The 14144-nt window shown below is 44.6% G+C and overlaps 1 protein-coding gene across 1 annotated transcript in view; it reads left to right on the top strand.

The window, feature by feature from the left end:
* ttc34 (tetratricopeptide repeat domain 34) overlaps window positions 1–14144 on the top strand; it is a 119597-nt gene that overhangs the window by 60369 nt on the left and 45084 nt on the right. The gene's annotated exons all lie outside the window — the stretch shown is intronic.

The raw sequence follows: 14144 nt of genomic DNA, 5'->3' as shown, positions 1-14144 counted from the left end.
TCCTCCTCCCCCCCTCTCCTCCTCCCCCCGGTGAACTTCAGTGTATGTGACTTTAAGAATAATCAAGATATCCAACGTTATTGATAATTCTTATTTCTCTTTTTTGTAATGTGCATAACGGCTGTAGGTTGGTTTTGTAGGTGTTACCCCATATCTCCACACAGTAACTCAGATATGGCAATATAGATAGAATTTATTACCACACAACCAGAGTCGGTGGAATTTGGGTTGTCAGCAGCGGTACAATAATAAAGAACACACAACCACAATAAAAATGTAACATAAACATCCACCACAGCATTCATCACTGTGGTGGAAGGCACAAAATTTGGCCAGTCCTCCTCCATTTCCCCCCCGTGGACAGGACTAGAGTCCAGAGTCAGTCCAGGATCAGCTCTTCCTCACCGGAGACCGCGGCTTTAAGTTGTTGTAGGCCGCAGGCCGGCGGTCAAGATTTAAAGTCTCCGCCGCAGCCAGAAGCACCGTAGACTGCAGGGCCGACGCATATGAGTGTATTATACAGAGTATGTAATGATTTGTGGTCCAGAATGTGTCTTGATTTTCCCAATATTGCTATAAACTTTGCCAGTTTTGCTTTGACGTGGTTTATATGTGGTCTCCAGCAGATTTTGTGGTCTAAGATCACACCAAGAAATTTATTTTCATATTCTCTTCCTATACTTATGTTATCTATTTTCAATTGTACTTGAGGGTTTATTTTATGTTTTCCAAATAGCATAATCTTTGTTTTGCTTAAATTTAAAGACAATTTGTTGACATCAAACCACTGTTTTAATTTATTCATTTCTGATGTGATGACCTCCAAAAGCTGCTTCAAATTGTCACCGGAACAAAACATATTCGTATCATCGGCAAATTTAATCAATTTCAGTATATTTGATACTTTGCATATGTCGTTAATGTACATTATGAAAAGCTTTGGACCTAACACAGACCCTTGAGGTACTCCACAAGTTATGTTCATTCATTCAAGTTATTATCCCTTCAATATGCAGATTAGTTTTTTCCCCCTCAATTATACTCCTGCATATTGTAATACAGCAGTGAGGACTGCGCTGGAGATCTGATGCCAATGCAACTGACTTCTTGCCCTGCCAGTAGAGTGAATGGGTCAAACACAAATGTCCTAAGGTAAAGGGCCACACTTAGTGTGCACTCAGCCACTCGGCTTTTGAATGGAGTCACCATCCTTGATTAAAGACGCCAGAACACATTGGTGTTTCTTATTTATTTTATTTATAAGCAGAGTTTTAATTTTGAATTGTTTAAAAGTTTATCATTGGAGCTTTTTGCTAACTAAGGCTATCCTACTTGTTGGTAGCTCCACATTACCAAAGCTTCCAGTACCACTGAATCTGCAGGGCCACCAAAAGCAATTGCACTCATGAGAATAATGTAAGCAGTGGGTTGGATTGAAAGTATTCCAACCTGATATCTAGTGGAAATGTTGGTACAGTGTCACAGCTGGTAAAGCCGCTGCCTCACAACGGCAGAGACCCTGGTTCGATCCTAACCTCAGGTGCTGTCTGCGTAGAGTTTGCACGTTCTTCTATGGATTTCCTCTGGGTACTCCGATTTCCTCCCATGTCCCGAAGACGTGCAGCTTTGTACGTCTGTATTGGCCTCTGTATAAATTTCCCATAGTGTGTAGGGAGTGTTGGACAAAGTGGAATCACATCGACCTAATGTGAATGGGTGATCAATGGTCGGCTTGGACACTGGGCTGAAGGGCCAGTTTCCACGATGTATTCTTCAATCGATCAAATACAATAGCCAGCATATGATTCAGTTAAAGATCTAATTAATCAGTTGGAAAAGAGGTGGTGATAATGCCTCTGGGTATAACTGTTGCACTGCCATTTCTGCAATCCTTTGAGTATTACTTGAAACTGTTGAGTTCCATACCTGGCAACCCACAGACAAATGATAAGTAATACGTGTCAGGCCTCTGTCAAAATTGCTCATGGAACCAATAAATAGGAACTTATAACTGGAACAGGTTGTTATTTATTTATTACAACATCGTTCAATACGATCATCCCCTCCAAACTTGCCACCAAACCCAAGATCTGTACCGCCCTCTTCAACTGGATCCTTAACTTCCTCATTGGTAGACCTCAGTCAGTGTTGCTCGGTAACATCTCTTCTCTGAACATCAACACAGTTGCACCTCCAAGTTGTGTGCTTAGCCCCCGACTCCCTTAACACACTTGACTTTGTGGCAAAGCAAAGCTCCAATGCCAGCTATAAATTCACTGATGACCCCACTGTGGTTGGCTGAATCTTGAGTGGAAATAAGTAAGTGAAATAACTTACTTTTTTCCTGGAATAACTGGTTAGGAGATGCCACAACGGCAACCTCTCGCTCATTGTCTTCCAGGCAAAAGAACTAATTGACTTCAGAAAAGGAAGAGAGCAATAGGAGGTTCAAATTCCTGGATATGAATTCCATGTCAGTGCATAGATGTAACCATGATAAAGGTATGCAAGTTTCTCTACTTCAAATAGTTTTATAAAATTGGACATGTCACCACATTAACAAACCTCTGCAGATAAACTGTAGAAAGTAACCTAACTAGTTGCTTCACAGCCTGGTATGGCAATTCCAACCGTCAGGAACGCAAGAGGCTGCAGGGTGGTGGACTAAGCCCAGTCAATCACAGGCACAGCCCTCCTCACCATCGAAAACATCAGGAAGGCAACATCTTTCCTGACTGATCACTGCCATCTTTGCCATCTCCGTCCATCCTTTCTCTGCTACAATTGGGCAGGAGGAACTGAAGCCTGACGTCAGATGCTATCAAGTTCAGGAGCTGGTACTTTCCGACAACTATCAGGCCCCTGAATCCACCCACACAACCTTTATCATGCCTGAGCACCAGAGCATTAGAGCACCATGAAACTTCTGTCGTACCCAGAACATATATTTTCCTAATTGTTTTGCACTAATGTTTTCTTTTGCACCATTTCTTTTCTTTTTACTGTTTTTTCAAAATTTGTGATTTATGTTCTTTGTGTTTGTCTGAGGTCATGTGCCTGTGATGCTGCTGCAAGTTTTTATTGTATTCATCTCACCATACATATGCCTATGACAATGAACTCTGCTCATAGAGTCCAACATTACGGAAACAGCCCTTGGGCTAATCTTGTCCATACCGACCAAGATATCCCATCTACATTAGTCCCATCAGTCTGCAATTGGCCAATATTCCTCTAGACCTTTCCTATCCATGTACCTGTCCAAATGTCTTGGTGATATAGTACCTGCCTCAACTATCTCCTCTGACAGCTCATTCCATATTCCCACCACCCTCCGTGAGGAAAAAGTGCCCCTTCGGTCTAATGTAAGAGGGGAAAGATTTAATAGGAACCTATGTCCTCTGGTTCTTGATTCCCCTACTCTGGGTAAACAACTGTGCATTCACCCTATCTATTCCTCTCATGATCTTATACACCTCTCAGATCACTTCTTGCCCTCCTGCTCTCCAGGGAATAAAGTCCTAGCCTGCCCACCTCTCCCTTTAGCTCAGGTCCTCATGTCCTGGCAACATCCTCGTAAAACTTCTCTGCACTCTTACCAGCTTAACACCATCCTTACTGTATCATAAGTACCAAAACTGAACTATAACTTAACATCTCAACTTCTATATTCAGTACCCTGACTGATGAAGACCAATGTACTGAAAGCCTTCTTGACCATCTTTCAAGGAACGATGGAACTGCCCTCCTGGATTCCTTTGCCCTATAACACTTCCCTGGGCCCTCCCATTCACTGTGAACATCCTGCCCTGGTTTGACATCCCAAATGGCAATACATTGCACTTACCTGCATTAAACTTCATTATCTAATCTTCAGCCCACTTGCCCAACAGATCAAGATTCTGCTTTAATTTTTGATATGCATCTTCACTATCTACAATACCACCCACTTTAATGTCATCTGCAAACCTAATCATGCCTTACATATTCTCATCCAAATCATTGATATAAACCATAAGACATAGAAGCAGAATTAGGCCATTTGGCCCATCGAGTCTGCTCCGCCATTCGATCGCGGCTGATCTATTTTCCCTTCTCAATCTCATTCCCCTACCTTTTCCCTGCAACTTTTGATGCAACTACAAACAACTGTGGGGCCAGTGAATCCTGAGGCACACCACTAGTCACAGGCCTGTAACCCAAAAAACAACCTTTCACCATCACCCTCTGCTTCCTTCCTTCAAGCTAAACTGCTATCCCATCGACAAGCTCCCCCTGGATCCCATGCAATCAAAACTCGACTTGGTTTTGCTCAGCCTCCACATATACTTTTCTAGTAAATGTTGCTTTGGCCAAATGTGCGATCATGGAACCTTGAAAAACTGAAGGGATTGGGTATTGTGGGCGAGTTAGTTTGAGGGGGGGGGGTTATTGGGAAGAGCTTTCCAGTGGTTGGAGTAATAACCTCTAAATTGAAAGAAGATGGTTGTGGTTGTTGGAGATGTCGTTTTCAGGCATATTTTCAGGCCATTTTCTTAAGGAACTCTTGCAAGTGCCCAGGCCTAAGCATTTTCCTTTGATCTTAAGGTCGGAGATCATGTTTGCTGGTTATTGCATAATTATAAATCACTTGATCAGAAAATTGAGAAAATTACCTTGGTTACAGAATTGAACCCTAGGAAAGGGTTATTCTGTTGCAAGTGACCTGTCTTCGGACGTTCCTTTGCTTTCCCACCAAGTAGAAGTCACAAATCAGGAGTGTAATGGACTACTGTCCTGTTGACTGGAGGAGTATTGATCCTGCAAGATTTGAGAAGCTCTGTATTACTTGGGTTACAGTAGCCATTTGCTAGGCAAGCCATCTATCATCTGAACTTTCACTCCACCCACCTCTTCCCCACTGTGGCAGCAGTGTATGGAATCAACGTCATGTATGTCACAATCAGCACCTCCCAAACTCTTGAACTCTGCCACCAGAACAAGAGCAGCAGGCACATGGAAGCTGAGCCATCTCATATCCCTCTCAAAACACAGACTGACTTGGGGTTACACAAAATGCTGGAATAACTCAACGGGACACGCATCATCCCTGGAGAGAATGAATGGGTAATGTTTCGGGTCGAGACCCTTCTTCAGTCCATTTCCTTCTCTTCAGATATGCTGCCTGTCCCGCTGAGTTACTCCAGCATTTTGTGTCTACCTTCAATTTAAACAAGCTTCTGCAGTTCTTTCCTACACATACTGACTTTCATAGATACATAGAAAATAGGTGCAGGAGGAGGCCATTCGGCCCTTCGAGCTCGCACCACCATTAATTGTGATCATGGCTGATCGTCCCCAATCAATAATCCGTGCCTGCCTTCTCCCCATATCCCTTGATTCCACTGGCCCCTAGAGCTCCATCTAACTCTCGCTTAAATCCATCCAGTGACTTGGCCTCCACTGCCCTCTGTGGCAGGGAATTCCACAAATTCACAACTCTGGGTGAAAAAGTTTTTTCTCACCTCAGTCTTAAATGGCTTCCCCTTTATTCTAAGACCGTGGCCCCTGGTTCTGGACTCGCCCAACATTGGGAACATTTTTCCTGCATCTAGCTTGTCTAATCCTTTTATAATTTTATGTTTCTATAAGATATCCCCTCATCCTTCTAAACTCCAGTGAATACAAGCTTAGTCTTTTCAATCTTTCCTCATATGACAGTCCCACCATCCCAGGGATCAATTTCGTGAACCTATGCTGCACTGCCTCAATCACAAGGATGTCGTTCCTCGAATTAGGAGACCAAAACTGCACACAATACTCCAGATGTGGTCTCACCAGAGCCCTATACAACTGCAGAAGAACCTCTTTACTCCTATACTGAAATCCTCTTGTATTGAAGGCCAACATTGCATTAGCTTTCTTCACTGCCTGCTGCACCTGCACGCCAACTTTCAGAGACTGGTGTACAAGGACGCCCAGGTCTCGCTGCACATCCCCTTTGCCCAACCTCACCCCATTGAGATAATAATCTGCCCCCTTATTTTTGCCCCAAAGTGGATAACCTCGCATTTACCTATATTACACTGCATCTGCCACGCATCTGCCCACTCACTCAACCAGTCCAGGTCACCCTGCAACCTCCTAACATCCTCTTCACAGTTCACACTGCCACCCAGCTTTGTGTCATCCGCAAACTTGCTAGTGTTGCTCCTAATTCCCTCTTCCAAATCATTAATATATATGGTAAACAGTTGCGGCCCCAACACCGAGCCTTGCGGCACTCCACTCGCCACTGCCTGCCATTCTGAAAAGGACCCGTTCACTCCTTCTCTTTGCATCCTGTCTGCCAACCAATTTTCTATCCATGTCAACACCCTACCCCCAATACCATGAGCTCTAATTTTAGTCACCAGTCTCCCGTGCGGAACTTGGGATTATATTGTGTAAATAAGGAACTGATGCTGAAGATGCTGATTTACCAAAAAAAAAAGCACAAAGTGCTGGAGTAACTCAGCAGGTCTGCCTGACCCCGTGAAATCATTGGACAAAGTCAGCATGGATTTACGAAAAATAAATCATGTCTGACGAATCTTATAGAATTTTTCGAGGATGTAACTAGTAGAGTGGATAAGGGAGAACCAGTGGATGTGTTATATCTGGACTTTCAGAAGGCTTACGACAAGGTCCCACAAAAGAGATTAGTATACAAACTTAAAGCACACGGTATTGGGGGTTCAGTATTGATGTGGATAGAGAACTGGCTGGCAAACAGGAAGCAAAGAGTAGTACAGGTGCACAACCTTTTATCCGAAGATCCAAATAACGAAAACCTCCGAATAGCGGCCATTTTTTCGGTCCTTGAAGAAAGGTCCTTGAAAACGTTCACCGAGGGCGGCCCGCAGAGGTAACAGCGGAACCTCCGGTCGGTCCTCGAAGAAAGGGGAACTAAATCCCCATTCATAAAAGAGAAGGTGAGGCTATATTGCGCGGGAGGGTTAATAATTGACAATATGCTGCTGCCTGCCCGCTGAGTTAAAAAGTTCCCATGGTAGACTCACGATACACAGTGTATCGTGAGTCTTGCGTGGGAACTTTTTAACTCAGCAGGGCAGGCAGCAGCATATTTTTGCTCCCTTCAGTTTCACCCCACCTACACCCCTCTGCTTCCCGGCCATGTGTGTGACCCCTTCCCTCCCCTCTCCAGCTCCCCGCCCATTGCACCGGCGCGGGGGCTTTGCACTGTCTTCACGTCAGCGATTGCAGCAGGACCATGCCAGTCACCGGAGACGTCAGGACCAACGGGACACTGACCCCCAGGCCCACCGCAAGCACGGAGATCCCAGAGTATTATGTAAAGCGCCTTGAGTATTAGAAAGGCGCTATATAAATCCCATCCATTATTATTATTACAGGGTCTTGGTGAGACCACACCTGGAGTATTGTGTACAGTTTGGTCTCCAAATCTGAGGAAAGACATTCTTGCCATAGAGGGAGTACAGAGAAGGTTCACCAGACTGATTCCTGGGATGTCAGGACTTTCATATGAAGAAAGACTGGATAGACTCGGCTTGTACTCGCTAGAATTTAGAAGATTGAGCGGGGATCTTATAGAAACGTACAAAATTCTTAAGGGGTTGGACAGGCTAGATGCAGGAAGCTTGTTCCCGATGTTGGGGAAGTCCAGGACAAGGGGTCACAGTTTAAGGATAAAGGGGAAATCCTTTAGGACCGAGATGAGAAAAACATTTTTCACACAGAGAGTGGTAAATCTCTGGAACTCTCTGCCACAGAAGGTAGTTGAGGCCAATTCATTGGCTATATTTAGGAGGGAGTTAGATGTGGCCCTTGTGGCTAAAGGTATCAGGGGGTATGGAGAGAAGGCAGGTGCAGGATACTGAGTTGGATGATCAGCCATTATCATATTGAATGGCGGTGCACGCTCGAAGGGCCGATTGGCCTACTCCTGCACCTATTTTCTATGTTTCTATGAGTTACAGCACCACTTCGTCATTCTTGGAATGATATCAGAATCAGAATCACACTTTATTCGCCAAGTATGTTTTGCAACATATGAGGAATTTCATTGGCCAGGTCAGTCATACAATTAAAAATAACAGATCACTCAAAAACACATTTCAACATGAACATCCACCACAGTGATTCCTACACATTCCTCACAGTGATGGAAGGCAAAATAAAGTTCAAGTCTCTTTTCCTCCATCTCTGCTTTAAATCATGGAATTATTATTGAATATATACCATGATATTGAATGGAAAAGAAGCTCTAAGCAATAATTCTCACTCTCCAATGGCTTCAATGTGGGTGGGTGAATGCAGCTGGTTGAACTACAATTAGTGAATTATAGACTGTTAAAGTGGGCTGTGGAAAAATAAGTTTTTCAATACTATGCAATAGCAGACTCAATTTTAATCTGATGAAATCTGTATTAATGAGCAGTACTGGTACCAAAATAATTCACTTGGCTTGCCACACTAAATAGCAATGATTGATCAGTTGTGACTTGAATTGAGGCCTCCCATCGGGTGTCCAGGACACCTGCCGAATGGCATAATAATTGCTGTATTTAGATTAAAATAGATGTTGCAAGTTATATTTTAATTTATTCTTACAAGGGTTGAGAAAGGAATGAGGACCCAGAAGTCAGAAAATAGTTGCCGAGGGTGGGCTAAAGGAAGTGGGGAAAGCACTGGAGGCCAGGCAGGAGGAAAGAGATTAGAGATAAGGAAGGTTGAATATAGGCTGTGAAGGGCTTTCAACATGAGGATAATTACTTAAAGATTGAAGCATTGATAGACTGGGAGCTGTTTCTGGTCAGTGAGCACAGGGATCATGGGTGAATGTGTCAGGAAGTGGAGAATGTACTTCTGGACAAGCTCAAATTTATGGCGGATTGAAGGTGAGGGGTTAGCCTGCAAAGCATGCAAATAGTTGGGTCACTGTCCTTGTAGCTTTAATCACCACAATAAATCACCCACTCTTTTATGACTGGGCGACAATCTAATTACTAGCTGTACATTGCTTTTGAATTTGAAGCATTTAATCAAAACAAAACGGAAGCCAATAGTATAGAAATTGAATTGTTCTCGTATCTGCCAATGTCAGTGATTATGGCCTTGTTTGAATTTGAGTAATTTTTAACAGCTGGCTAATGAGAGAAATGCTTTGGTTTTCTGCAATGCATCTCAGCTGTCGTAGATGCTTCCAAACACTAATAAATTAGCTGCATTTAATTATGGAAAAATAAGACTAGCAATTTTTGTATGGCTGGGGTCTTGATGAACATACTGTTAATTTAAGTGTATGATTAATTCACATTTTGTCCATTTTCTCAGTTAAACCAAATCCTTTTATAATACATTCCATGTTATTAAAATGAAGATCGCCATTCTGAGACATTCAGTTGGAAAAGTAAGATACTGCAGCATTGTCTAACTTGATGAGATTTTTTGATGAGGTGGCGAATGTGATTGATGAGAGCAGGGCAATGGATGGTGAAAACATGGATTTTTTGATAAAGTCCCCCATTATAGGTTGATCTAGAAGATTAACACTGGCTTGATCGTATCAATTAGTACCTAATTTACCGATAGAAGACAGGGTTGTGTTGTATTTATATGGATGACTTGGACGTAAACATAGATGGATTGGTTAGTCAGTTTGCAGATGACACCATGATTGCTGGGGTTGTGGACTGTGAGGAAGGCTGTAAAGTATACAGCAGGATGTAAATCAACTACAGAAATAGGCAGAGAAATGGCAGATGGAATTTAATGTGAGGTTAAAATGCACCCTTAAAAGCATTGATGTACAGAGGGATCTTAGGGTCCAAGTGCATAAACTTCCTGAACGTGGCAACACAAGTAGGTAGAGTGGTAAAGAAGACATATGGGGTGCGTGCTTTCATAGGTCAGTGCACTATGAGTCAGGAAGTCATGATGCGGCTTTATAGGACTACGGCCGCGTTTGGAGTAATGTGTGCAGTACTGGTTGTTCCATTACAAGAAAAATGTGGAAGCTTTGGAAAGGGTGTGGAGGAGGTTTACCAGAATGATGCTTGGATTAAGGGGTTTTAGCTACAGGGAGAGGTGGACAGGCTGGATTGTTTTCTCTGGAACACCGGAGATTGCGGGGAGACCTGATAGAAGTATATAACATTTTATGAGCTGTATAGATTGGTGAGTGCCTGGAATGTGCTGCTAAGGTTGGTGGTTGAGGCAGATATGATAGTGGGGTTTAAGAGCCTTTTTTATATGTGTGAAATGGAGGGATATGGGTTATTTTCAAGTAGATAAGTGATAGTCTGGGCGTCATGTTTGGCACAGACATTAAGGGCTGAAGGGCCTTGTGCTGCACTGTTCTATATTCTATTATAGCTGTGTCATAGTGGTGGTCAGTCAATAAACAACAGAAGTTGCATCCAGAATGCTACATCAAATTAAACCAAAGCGTTACAACATACTAAGAGGTATATTTAGCCTTTGAATTAACTTCAGATACTCTTATGAACTTTGAATTTTTTTAAAAGCGGGTAAGGAGTGGGAGCGTTTGTAGATTGGCTATTTCATACTAGCCAATTATAGTGTTTGTTAGTAGTAACTCCGCCTAGTATGTGCTTCATATTATCAAGAGCCTGCGTACGCTAGTTAGAAGGAGTAGCATCTCGGAGATGTGATGACTGCAGATCCTTGCTGTATGTAGATTTAATAAATATGCGTGGTATCTTGATGTGTGTTCGAGTCGACCCATTACACGGTGTCAGAAGTGGGATTCGAACCCACGCCTCCAAATGACCAAATACATACGAGAAAAAAACGAAGTTAGCGCGCCGTCTGCAAAAGACTGATGCCACATCAGCAAATGCAGCCTTTACTTTTGCAACCGGTACCCCCCTCTCCTGTGGACCACGTTAGCCACTGACATCTTTGAATGGCATGGGAAACACTATCTGGTTCCTCTAGACCAGGGTCTCCCTGCTCAGGTCGGGTCTCCCTGCATGGGAGACCCGACCTTTTCTTTGTCGGGTCTCCGTTGTCGTTGGGGCTGCAACGAGGAGCGGCCTCCAACAGGAAGACCGGGGGCTCTGGTGCCAACTACTCACCTCACCGTCGCGGAGCTGGCCGAGTCCAGAGCGGGTGGAGCTGTGGTGGACGCTGCTGCGGCCCGACCTCCGGAGATTCGGTGGCTGCAACTGCGGGTTTGGCAGACGGCGGCACCGGGAGCCCGCGGGTCCCTGGAGGGAGACCGCTTTTCGGGGCTTCCGCAACGGCGACTTCTCCCGCCCGAGTTGCGGGGTTGAAGAGCTACTGGAGCGGGGCCTTACACCATCGCCCCGCGCGGCTTGGAATGGCTGCGGGACTCTGCGAGCGCCCGCCGGGGGCTCTAACACCAAGACCCGGTGTGCGGCCTTGCATCACCCGGCGTGGCTTTAATGGCCGCGGGACAATTCGCCATCGCCCGCCGGGGGCTTTGACTTTGACTCTGACATCGGGGGGGAGAGTGCAGTGGAGAGATAAGTTGTTTTGGCCTTCCATCACAGCAATGTGATGGATGTTTATGTAAATTATGTTGTGTCTTGGGTCTATTTGTTTGTAATGTATGGCTGCAGAAACGACATTTCGTTTGGACCTCAAGGGGTCCAAATGACAATAAATTGAATTGTATTGTATTGTAGACTCTTACTCTGGCTGGTTCGAAATCGATTTACTCCAAACCACTACTTCTGAAGCAGTAATCGAAAAGTTGCCGCGCCACCTCTCCGTGCACGGCTCCCCTGCACCTATCCAGCCCGACAACGGCAGACAGTTCACCAGCCAAGCTTTTCATAACTTTGCAAAACGATGGGACTTTAAACATATTACCAGCAGCCCCGAGTTCCCACAGTTCAATGGACTCGCTGAACGAGCTGTCCGAAGTGCAAAACAACTCATGGAGCGGTCCTACCTTGCCAAATCACACGTGTACCTGGACTTGCTCAACCTAAGGAATATTGCGTGGGATCCCATACTGGGTTCTTCAGCCCAACGACTGATGTCTCGCCAAACCCGTGCTCCTCTGCCTGTGTCCCAGCAGCTTTTGCAGCCACGTTTGTTTCCTACTTGCAGTTCAGAAGCAACTACAATCCAAATGTGTCACGCAGAAACACTTCTTCAACAAGTCCAGCAAGCCACTTAAACCTCTCGCACGTGGACAAGTGGTCCGTCTCCAGACAAACGGGCTATGCACGTCTGGGACACATCTACGGCCCTGCCAAAGAGCCACGCGCTCTTATCTGGTCGAAGCGGACGGAGTCATCTACAGACGCAACCGTCAACATATCCTTCCTGCGCCTCCTTATCCTGATATCTCGCGTTTCGTATACCCTTCCAGTCGGTCCTGCGTCCCCACTGCCGCCTATCGTTCCCACCGCTGTCTCCCCGCGGCGTTTGGCGACTAGCTCGCCTATCTCGTCATCCTCCCTGTCTGTCAGGCCGCCGGTCGTTTCCCCATTTCCCTCCCCGGTATCTTCTCCAGTGAAAGGAGGTGAGGCGGACTCGTACCGCACACGGACCGGAAGGGTTTGCAGGCCACCCGTTAGATATGGCGATTTTGTATAATTCTGCAAATGTATTATTAACATTCCACCTATATTGCTTAGCCGCCAATGCTTCTTTTGTTTCTACAAGGAAGGATTAGATTGGTTATTTCATACTGGCCAATTATAGTGTTTGTTAGTAGTAACTCCGCCTAGAATGTGCTTCATATTATCAAGAGCCTGCTTACGCTAGTTAGAAGGAGGAGCAGCTCGGAGGTGTGATGATTGCAGATCCTTGCTGTATGGAGATTTAATAAATATGTGTTGTATCTTGATTTGTGTTCGAGTCGACTCATTACAATGTTGATTCCGGATCTAATATTCTCTCCCTAGTCTGGTTCAGTAACCACTGAGTCGAACACTGGAGTCCAAACCTTCTTTATTTGTATACAACACCGCGGGACCAGCCTCGGATCTGCTCACTCGAGCCCTCAGCAGCCTCGCGTAAACAGAACAGAAGGAAGACAACCGACACACCCAAATGAAACGAATACCCCTTTATACCACTATATAGTGGCGGGAAACTAACTGCGCGAAAGTACAGGAGGAGGGCAACCCTACAAACCAATCAGAGCACCTATTCAGTACTCGGAAACAAAGTATAAACACATTCGATGAGGTAACCCCTCCGGACCAATCACAGATACAGAACAAGCGTCAGTGTATTGAAACATAACAGAAAACCCTTGAGGAGCCCAGACTTGGTGGCGACAGGTGGGTCACATGGGCAGAAGCTTCCTGGAGCTTCTTCAGAGTACCAGACTTGGTGGCGACCTCTAGGTCACATGGGTCTCTAGCACCTTGCAATGTATTATAACCATCAGTAAAGCCCATGAAGCCCAGTCTTTCACAGACACCTACCATTTCCTAAAGTACCCAAATCTCTGCATATCCACAGGAGCGAAGCAAAATGATTTCAAATACCATGTACTATTTACAGATTGATTAAAAATGCTAAATTTTGCCACTGTAAAAGGAATATTTGAGAGGTTATATGATCCAATCCCTTCTGAAAGTCAAAGAAGATGCTACTTCTGTTGTTTATCAACTGACAGCACTGTGACTCATCCATAGTCAAATCACTTAACAAGCACACCATCGCCGAGTCAGTCAAAATGAATGGGCTTCAATGATTCCCTTCCATTAAAATGAATAGCACTGCAAAATTCAACAGTCATTTTTGTGGATATTGGAAGATGGCAAGGTTGTTCAAATAATAATATTCTTGCCAAATTTTTCTGGCAACTATTTACATTTTTGAAAGCAAAGTTATGTTTTGAATATCCATGTTCTCCACCCCAATTTGCTGAATGCAACAAATACTAACTGCAGGTAGCAGACACAAGGGACTGCAGATGTTTGTTTACAAATAAACCCACAAACTGCTGTAATAACTCAGTGGGTAGGGCCACATCTCTGGAGGACATGAATAGGCAACATTTTGGGCCAGAACCATGCCTCAGACTCGCTGAGTTACTCCAGCATTATCCACAGCTTGCCTGGCACCTAAATCTTTATGATGACATCTAAAGCTGCAGCCACTGCAATTACAATTCTGACTTTGTTTGT

This window comes from Amblyraja radiata, chromosome 31, assembly GCF_010909765.2.
Source record: "Amblyraja radiata isolate CabotCenter1 chromosome 31, sAmbRad1.1.pri, whole genome shotgun sequence".
Classification (NCBI taxonomy): Eukaryota; Metazoa; Chordata; class Chondrichthyes; order Rajiformes; family Rajidae; genus Amblyraja; species Amblyraja radiata.
This window is presented reverse-complemented; position numbering and strand designations above follow the sequence as displayed.